This window comes from Ovis canadensis, chromosome 25 (assembly GCF_042477335.2).
Source record: "Ovis canadensis isolate MfBH-ARS-UI-01 breed Bighorn chromosome 25, ARS-UI_OviCan_v2, whole genome shotgun sequence".
Lineage (NCBI taxonomy): Eukaryota > Metazoa > Chordata > Mammalia > Artiodactyla > Bovidae > Ovis > Ovis canadensis.
In genome coordinates this window covers 26,747,292-26,757,868 of record NC_091269.1, presented here as the reverse complement: position 1 = coordinate 26,757,868, position 10,577 = coordinate 26,747,292, and positions in this window count along the sequence as shown.

The window sequence follows — 10,577 nt, the reverse complement described above, 5'->3', positions numbered from 1 at the left end:
GTGAAATTATTTGTTCTAGCTCTTGTGAAAAATACCATTGGTAGCTTGCTAGGGCTTGCATTGAATGTATAGATTGCTTTGGGTAGTATACTCATTTTCACTATATTGATTCTTCTGATCCGATCTCCATTTGTGTCCTCTTTGATTTCTTTTACCAGTGTTTTATAGTTTTCTATATATAGGTCTTTTGTTTCTTTAGGTAGATATATTCCTACGTATTTTATTTTTTTCTTTGCAATGGTGAATGGAATTGTTTCCTTAATTTCTCTCTCTATTTTCTCATTATTAGTGTATACGAATGCAAGGGATTTCTGTGTGTTGGTTTTATATCCTGCAACTTTACTATATTCATTGGTTAGTTCTAGTAATTTTCTGGTGGAGTCTTTAGGGTTTTCTATGTAGAGGATCATGTCATCTTCAAACAATGAGAGTTTTACTTCTTCTTTTCAATTTGGGTTCCTCTTATTTCTCTTTCTGCTCTGATTGCTGTGGCCAAAACTTCCAGAACTATGTTGAATAGCAGTGGTGAAAGTGGGCACCCTTGTCTTGTTCCTGACTCTAGGGGAAATGCTTTCAATTTTTCACCATTGAGGATAATGTTTGCTGTGGGTTTGTCATATATAGCTTTTATTATGTTGAGGTATGTTCCTTCTATTCCTGCTTTCTGGAGAGTTTTTTTAATTGTAAATGGATGTTGAATTTTGTCAAAGGCTTTCTTTACATCTATTGATATAATCATATGGCTTTTATTTTTCAATTTGTTAATGTGGTATATTACATTGATTGATTTGCAGATATTGAAGAATCCTTGCATCCCTGGGATAAAGCCCACTTGGTCATGGTGTATGATCTTTTTAATGTGTTGTTGGGTTCTGATTGCTAGAATTGTGTTAACGATTTTTGCATCCATGTTCATCAGTGATATTGGCCTCTAGTTTTCTTTTTTTGTAGCATCTTTGTCAGGTTTTGGTATTAGGGTGATAGTGGCCTCGTAGAATGAGTTTGGAAGTTTACCTTCCTCTGCAATTTTCTGGAAGAGTTTGAGGAGGATAGGTGTTAGCTCTTCTCTAAATTTTCGGTAGAATTCAGCTGTGAAGCTGTCTGGACCTGGGCTTTTGTTTGCTGGAAGATTTCTGATTACAGTTTCAATTTCTGTGCTTGTGATGGGTCTGTTAAGAATTTCTATGTCTTCCTGGTTCAGTTTGGGAAAGTTGTACTTTTCTAAGAGTTTGTCCATTTCTTCCAAGTTGTCCGTTTTATTGGCATATAATTGCTGATAGTAGTCTCTTATGACCCTTTGTATTTCTGTGTTGTCTGTTGTGATCTCTCCATTTTCATTTCTAATTTTATTGATTTGATTTTTCTCCCTTTGTTTCTTTCTTTTTTTTTTCCTCTCCCTTTGTTTCTTGATGAGTCTGGCTAATGGCTTGTCAATTTTATTTATCCTTTTAAAGAACCAGCTTTTGGCTTTGTTAATTTTTGCTATGGTCTCCTTTGTTTCTTTTGCCTTTATTTTTGCCCTAATTTTTAAGATTTCTTTCCTCTACTAACCCTGGGTTCTTTATTTCTTCCTTTTCTAGTTGCTTTAGGTGTAGAGTTAGGTTGTTTATTTGACTTTTTTCTTGTTTCTTGAGGAATGCCTGTATTGCTATGAACTTTCCCCTTAGCACTGCTTTTACAGTGTCCCACAAGTTTTGGGTTGTTGTGTTTTCATTTTCATTCGTTTCCATGCATATTTTGATTTCTTTTTTTATTTCTTCTGTGATTTGTTGGTTATTCAGCAGCGTGTTGTTCAGCCTCCATATGTTGCAACTTTTAATAGTTTTTCTCCTGTGATTGAGATCTAATCTTACTGCATTGTGGTCAGAAAAGATGCTTGGAATGATTTCAATTTTTTTGAATTTACCAAGGCTAGATTTATGGCCCAGGATGTGATCTATCCTGGAGAAGGTTCCGTGTGCACTTGAGAAAAAGGTGAAATTCATTGTTTTGGGGTGAAATGTCCTACAGATAACAATTAGGTCTAACTGGTCTATTGTATCATTTAGAGTTTGTGTTTCCTTGTAAATTTTCTGTTTAGTTGATCTTTCCATAGATGTGAGTGGGGTATTAAAGTCTCCCACTATTATTGTGTTATTGTTATTCCCCTTTCATACTTGTTAGCATTTGTCTTACATATTGCAGTGCTCCTATGTTGGGTGCATATATATTTATAATTGTTATATCTTCTTTTTGGATTGGTCCTTTGATCATTATGTAATGTCCTTCTTTGTCTCTTTTCACAGCCTTTGTTTTAAAGTCTATTTTATCTGATATGAGTATTGCTACTCCTGCTTTCTTTCAGTCTCTATTTGCATGGAATATCTTTTTCCAGCCTTTCACTTTCAGTCTATATGTGTCCCTTGTTTTGAGGTGGACAACATATATAGGGGTCTTGTTTTTATATCCATTCAGCCAATCTTTGTCTTTTGGTTGGGGCATTCAACCCATTTACGTTTAAGGTAATTACTGATAAGTATGATCCCGTTGCCATTTACTTTATTGTTTTGGGTTCGAGTTTATACACCCTGTGTTTCCTGTCTAGAGAAGATCCTTTAGCATTTGTTGGAGAGCTGGTTTGGTGGTGCTGAATTCTCTCAGCTTTTGCTTGTCTGTAAAGCTTTTGATTTCTCCTTGATATTTGAATGAGATCCTTGCTGGGTACAGTAATCTGGACTGTAGATTATTTTCTTTCATCACTTTAAGTATGTCCTGCCATTCCCTCCTGGCCTGAAGAGTTTCTATTGAAAGATCAGCTCTGATCCTTATGGGAATCCCCTTGTGTGTTATTTGTTGTTTTTCCCTTGCTGCTTTTAATATTTGTTCTTTGTGTTTGATCCTTGTTAATTTGATTAATATGTGTCTTGGGGTTGTTTCACCTTGGGTTTATCCTGTTTGGGACTCTCTGGGTTTCTTGGACTTGGGTGATTATTTCCTTCCCCATTTTAGGGAAGTTTTCAACTATTATCTCCTCAAGTATCTTCTCATGGTCTTTCTTTTTGTCTTCTTCCGGGACACCTATGATTTGAATGTTGGAGCATTTAACATTGTCCCAGAGGTCTCTGAGATTGTTCTCATTTCTTTTAATTCATTTTTCTTTTTTCCTCTCTGATTTATTTATTTCTACCATTCTATCTTCTACTTCACTAATCCTATCTTCTGCCTCCATTATTCTACTATTTGTTCCCTCCAGAGTGTTTTTGATATCATTTATTGCATTATTCATTATATATTGACTCTTTTTTATTTCTTCTAGGTCCTTGTTAAACCTTTCTTGCATCTTCTCAATCCTTGTCTCCAGGCTATTTATCTGTGATTCCATTTTGATTTCAAGATTTTGGATCATTTTCACTATCATTATTTGGAATTCTTTATCAGGTAGATTCCCTATCTCTTCCTCTTTTGTTTGGTTTGGTAGGCATTTATCCTGTTCCTTTACCTGCTGGGTATTCCTCTGTCTCTTCATCTTGTTTATATTGCTGTGTTTGGGGTGGCCTTTCTGTATTCTGGCAGTTTGTGGAGTTCTCGCTGTGGGTGGAGCTGGATTTCTTCTCTCTGGAGTGCAATGAAATATCCAATAATGAGTTATGAGATGTCAGTGGGTTTGGAGTGACTTTAGGCAGCCTGTATATTGAAGCTCAGGGCTGTGTTCCTGTGTTGCTGGAAAATGTGTGTGGTATGTCTTGCTCTGGAACTTGATGGCCCTTGGGTGGTGCTTGGTTTCAGTGTAGGTATGGAGATGTTTGATGAGCTCCTATCGATTAATGTTCCCTGGAGTCAGGAGTTCTCTGGTGTTCTCAGGATTTGGACTTAAGCCTCCTGATTCTGGTTTTCAGTCTTATTTTTACAGTAGCCTCAAGACTTCTCCATCTATACAGCACCATTGATAAAACATCTAGGTTAAAGATGAAAAGTTTCTCCACAGTGAGGGACACCCAGAGAGGTTCACAGAGTTACATGGAGAAGAGAAGAGGGAGGAGGGAGTTAGAGGTGACCCAATTGAGATGAGGTGGAATCTAAAGAGGTGAGAGCAATCTAGCCAGTAATCCCTTCCCTATGTGCCCTCCACAGTCTGGACCGCTCAGAGATGTTCACGGAATTATACAGAGAAGAGAAGAAGGAGGAAGGAGACAGAGGTGGCCAGGAGGATAAAAAACGGGAATGCAAAGGAGAGAGACAGATCCAGCCAGTAATCAGTTGCCTAAGTGTTCTCCACGGTCTGGATCACACAGAGATTCACAGAGTTGGGTAGAAAACAGAAGGGGAAGGGAGGAGATAGAGGCGACCTGGTGGAGAAAAAGGAGAGTCCAAAGGGGGAGAGAGCAATCAAGCCAGTAATCTCGCTCCCAAGTAAAAATGGGTACTGAAGACTGGGTTCTTAAAGGTACAAAATTGATAAGAAGTACCAAAAAGCAAAGATTAAAAATCTAAAGTAGAGGTTGGATTTTCAAAACTACAATATTAAAGAAAAGAAAAAAACAAAGTCACAAAAATTATGAAAAATATATATATTTGAAGTTTGCTTTAAAAAATAGGGTCTCTCTTTTTTTCTTTTGCAAAACTTATATGCAGAGTACATCATGAGAAATGCTGGGCTGGAAGAAACACAAGCTGGAATCAAGATTGCTGGGAGAAACATCAATAACCTCAGATATGCAGAAGACACCACCCTTATGGCAGAAAGTGAAGAGGAACTAAAAACCCTCTTGATGAAAGTGAAAGAGGAGAGTGAAAAAGTTGGTTTAAAGCTCAACATTCAGAGAACGAAGATCATGGTATCTGGTCCCATCACTTCATGGCAAACAGATGGGGAAACAGTGGGAACTGTGTCAGACTTTAATTTTGGGGGGCTCCAAAATCACTGCAGATGATGATTGCAGCCATGAAATTAAAAGATGCTTACTCCTTGGAAGGAAAGTTATGACCAACCTAGATAGCATATTCAAAAGCAGAGACATTACTCTGCCAACAAAGATCCGTCTAGTCAAGGCTATGGTTTTTCCTGTGGTCACGTATGGATGTGAAAGTTGGACTGTGAAGAAGGCTTAGCACTGAAGAATTGATGATTTTGAACTGTGGTGTTAGAGAAGACTCTTAAGAGTCCCTTGGACTGCAAGGAGATCCAATCAGTCCATTCTGAAGGAGATCAGCCCTGGGATTTCTTTGGAAGGAATGATGCTAAAGCTGAAGCTCCAGTACCGTGGCCACCTCATGCAAAGAGTTGACTCATTGGAAAAGACTCTGATGCTGGGAGGGATTGGGGGCAGGAGGAGAAGGGGACGACAGAGGATGAGATGGCTGAATGGCATCACTGACTCGATGGACGTTTGAGTGAACTCTGGGAGTTAGTGATGGACAGGGAGGCCTGGTGTGCTGGGATTCATGGGGTCACAAAGAGTCGGACGCGACTGAGCTACTGAACTGAACTGAATAGTAGGTTATAAAAATGAAAATTAAAGGAGTAATAGAGGACTTAAAATTTTTTTTAATTTTTAAAAATAAAGAATGATAGTAAAAATATATCTAGGACTTTCTCTGGTGTTGTTGTGGGCAGGGTGGGGTCAGTTCATTTTCGGATAGTTCCTTGGTCCAGCTTATATTTCTCAAGATCTATAGGCCCCTTCCTATGTAGTTGGTACTAACTACACGGTTTTAATCTATTGCACCTGTCACTTCCAAGGTCGGGCAGTCCTCAGAGGCGCAGACTGTGTTGGGCCTGCATTTTGTGCCCTTCCCAGGTCCGAGCAGCTCAGATGATCAGGTGTTTGGTGAGCGTGGCTGCTGTGACTCATCACCTCCCCGTCACTGCCACTCGGTTTCCTGTGTGTACAACCGGTGCACCTTCTCAGGCAGATGTTGACTGTCCAGAATCCCAAGAAGTTTTAGTTAGCAAAGAAGCCTGCTTGCAGTTTGGAAGATAATGCCTCTCTGGGGCTGCGATTGCCCCCTTCCAGCTCTGGCTGCCTGTCACGGGGCTTGGGGGTGGTGGGGGCGGGTATGGTCTGCAGCCAGCTAGCTCTGTTCAGTCCTTTGTTCTGTGAGCGGGCCTGATGGTGTCTTAGGTTAGGGCTTTTCACATGGTAGCTATCCCGCAGTCTGGTTTGCTAGCCCAAGTTAGTTCCTGCAGATTGCCCTCGGGGCATTCAGGCCAGATCCTTACTCTGAGCAATGCAGCCCTCGCCTCCCTGCCCAACCCCTGCTAGCTAGTGGCGGATGCAGGCATCTGCACTGCTTCTCCACTGGGGGAGTTACAATTGGACACATAATCTGTGGGTTTTAATTATTTATTTATTTTTCCTCCCTGTTATGTTGCCCTCTGTGGTTCCAAGGCTCGCCACAGACTCGGCAGTGAGAGTGTTTCCTGGTGTTTGGAAACGTCTCTCTTTTTAAGACTCACTTCTGGGGACGGAGCTCCATCCCTACCTCTTTTGTCTCTCTTTTTGTCTTTTATATCTTTTCCTACCTCCTTTTGAAGACAGTGGGCTGCTTTTCTGGGTGCCCGATGTCTTCTGCCGGCATTCAGACGTTGTTTTGTGGAATTTACTCAGCGTTTAAATGTTCTTTTGATGAATCTGTGTGTGGGGGGACGTGGTCTCCCAGTCCTAGTCCTCTGCCATCTTGAGTTCTTTGTTCTAAAATGTTTGAAGGTATTAATTATAGTTTCAAAATATCCCCACGCTGTTGGCTCTGTTACCTTCGTGTTTGGGCTGACTCACTGCAACTCCTTTCGGAGCTGAAGGGAGGAAACCCAGCCTGGAGGACTAGTGTTCAGCCTGCCTCTTCCCCTTGCTTTACACGCCCCTTGACTTCCTCCCTTTTTTGCCCCCAGGTCATGGGCCCGTCTTCTTACTTCTCTCACTGCAAATCTCCTATTCTGCTGGGGACCTGGAGACCGTAAGAGAAGACTCCAACTGTCCCAGTGCAACTGGCTGAGAAGGAAGGGGGAGGCCAGGGCCCCTTGGAGGATAATAGGATAAACGTCCAGTGAAACCTGGATTTTTCAGGTTTCACCTAGGGCTGCTAGAAGCTGCAAGGAGACTTTGCTGCCCTTTTAAAATGGTCAAATCACTGATTCTGCAGTCTCTCATCTTCTGAGACTTGTGCTCTAGAAGCAGAATAGTCTGGGCCGCGGTGGCCAAGAGGTCCCTGGCGGTGGTGGGCTCCCCGGGGCACCCCCTGAGGCACCCACTAGGAAGCACACGTGGGCACAGGTGTTGGCCAGGACACAAGGCCAGGTGCCCAGAACAACCAGTGCAGCCAGGCTGAGGCCGATGAAGTGGGTGGGGATGGGATGGACCCTTTGTGTGATTTCTCTGCTAGAGACGTTGATGAGGAATGATGACATCATATAAAATATATGTGGGCCAGTATTGGAACTTTTAAATGTATCTGCCATGCCTCTTAACTTTGTTTGAAATTTTTCATCAGCTGCTAGTGTCATTCACCTATGTTACCCAAAGTACCTCTCTTTTTTATTGTGGTAAAATTTATACAACATCACCTTTTAACCATTTTTACCCTTTTAACCATTTTTAAGTGAACAATTCAGTGGCATTAAGTACATTCATAATTTGTATAACCATTATCACTCTTCATTTCCAGAACTTTTTTCATCATCCCAAACAAGCCACACCCATTAAACAATAACTCCCCATCTTCCCCTGCCTCAGCCCTTGGAAATTTCTGCTATACTTTCTAAAGTCTCTATGTAATTGCATATTCTAGGTGCCTCATACAAGAGGGGTCATAAAGCATTTATCTCTTCATATCTGGCTTACTTCACTTTAGCATAGTGTTTTCAAGTTCACCCAAATTGTAGCCTGTGTCAGAATTTCATTTCTTTTTAAGACTGAAAAAGATTCCATTGAGTATAGTTACCACATTTAGTTAATCCATTCATCTGTTGATAGCTCCAAGGGATTTTGAAACAACTAGACATTTCATTTCAAATGTATATAAAAACCTTTCATGTATGAGACCTCATTTTAATGTTTGAAGACGTTAATATATTCCTGCCCTGTTTTCTCTGCTATCTTTGTGTTCTCCCAAGTCAATAAGTCCCTTTATTTTCTCTCTCCTGTAGTGTCAGCTTGCCCCAGGTAAGTGGTCATTGTAGATCGTGGACTTATCGTCCCAGAAGAGACTCTCTGTAGAATGTCTGTTGCCTTCATTTGTACATCCTCTTGGGAGAGGGGGAGTGAGAATCCAAGGGAGCATCACTGACTTATATCTTGGCTAATTCCTGGTGGGAATGAGGGAGAAACACAGGATGTGATACCCACACTCACAACTCCAACCAAGAGACAGATGCCCTCCCCTCTTAACACCCCAGGCCATAAGAGAGATGGGAGGGCCCAGGGCACTGGCAACTTTTGCTTCAGTCTCCCAACTAATCAGCTTAGCAGTGGTCCCAAGTTCTCCTTCTGTGATTGTTTCTCCCACCTCCATTTCCACATCTATAAAATGGGCATAAAATAGAATGATTCTAGTTAACATTATTATTTTATTTAATCTTCTTTTTTTCAGTATTTCCATTAGAGAAAATTTTTTCTGGCAATATCAAGGATGAACACTTCACTCTTTTTAGAAAAGTATTGTACATTGTACCTATGGGTATGTGCTTCTGTGTGTGTGACTTTAAGTAATGCCATGTAAAAAGGAGCTGTGATTTTTAAATTTTATTTATTTTTAATTGGAGGATAATTGCTTTACAATATTGTGTTGTTTTCTGCCATACATCAGAACTGCTATTTTTAAGTTATGTTTTCAAAGTGAAAACATTGGAAGCAAATGTTTCAAGAGGAGGCATTAAAATATTTCCTTAGTGCTTGAAACTGGGGGGTTCATACTGTAAATTAAACTAACAATAAAATGATGATATATTCTTCTTAGGTAAAAATAATTCTCTTCAAGCTGTATAAAGAAGTTAACATCTGATACTTAAAAATATATAGAGAACATTGATTCAATATAATTATCAAATTAGTTCTTATCTGGTACAATAACTATAATTTAAACATGGAACCGATGTCTTTAGTAGAGAATTTGTGTGTGTGTGTGTGGATAAAGATTTAATTCTAAGCAAGAAAAGACAGGCAGAAAAGACAATTACAAAATTTCTAAACCTCATATATATATGGTCTTATGAAAAATAAAAGTAAATGATGATGAAGTAGAATACTTCAAAGTAACAAGTTTTTAATATAGTATTCCTATTTTCAGTTCAGTTCAGTTCAGTCTCTCAGTCGTGTCCAACTCTTTGTGACCCCATGAATAACAGCACACCAGGCCTCCCTGTCCATCACCATCTCCTGGAGTTCACTCAGACTCACGTCCATCGAGTCAGTGATGCCATCCAGCCATCTCATCCTCTGTCGTCCCCTTCTCCTCCTGCCCCCAATCCCTCCCAGCATCAGAGTCTTTTCCAATGAGTCAACTCTTCGCATGAGGTGACCAAAGTACTGGAGTTTCAGCTTTAGCATCATTCCTTCCAAAGAAATCCCAGGGCTGATCTCCTTCAGAATGGACTGGTTGGATCTCCTTGCAGTCCAAGGGACTCTCAAGAGTCTTCTCCAACACCATGGTTCAAAATCATCAATTCTTCGGCGCTCAGCCTTCTTCACAGTCCAACTCTCACATCCATACATGACCACAGGAAAAACCATAGCCTTGACTAGACTATTTTAAGTTATCATAATTTTGGGATGAATAAAATGTTGCAAGCCATTACAAAGTGCTAGCAATTTATAAACCTGCCCTCAAGAAAGCAGGCATTCCTCAGTTCCCAGGCTTTCTGGCCAGGCTCAGCTCAGTACAACCAATGCCGGGATCAGGTTTTGCTCAAATTGTAAAAAGTAATCTTTCTTTTTCCTCTTTCCTATTTCCCCTCTTTCTTTTCAGGTGAAAGAAATGTTTGGTCCAAGGATCCTAAGTGTATTTGTCTGGTTTCTAAGATAGAGACAGGGCTTTTAAGATATTATTTATTTGGCTGCACTGAGTCTTAGTTGGGACCTGGAAACTCTTAGTTGTGGCATGCAGGATCTAGTTCCCTGAGCAGGGATGGAACCCAGGCCCCCTGGACCACCAGAGAGGTCCTGAGACAGGATTTTTAACAAAATGACCTGGAAATAAAGAAACTTATGTCATTATGTGCTCAGTAGCTTGAGTCATAGCCAGCTCTTCACGGCCATATGGACTGTAGCCGCCAGACTCCTCTGTCCAGGGGATTCTCCAGGCAAGAATACTAGAGTGGGTTGCCGCTTCCTACTCCCGGGGATCTTCCTGACCCAGAGATCGAATCTGCATCGATTCTGTCTGCTGCATTGGCAGGCGGGTTTTTTACTTCTAGTGCTACCTGGGAAGCCCATGTAAGGAGGCACATTCAACCCATCCTTTATGATACAACTACATAACCTGGTAAAAAGAATGTTACTAAAACCAAAACTGAATAAACCATGAATAACAATCAATTCAGAAAACACTCTAGCTTGCACCAAACTACTGTCTACTACCTTCCTAAAAAGGTTTGAAGAGCCAGT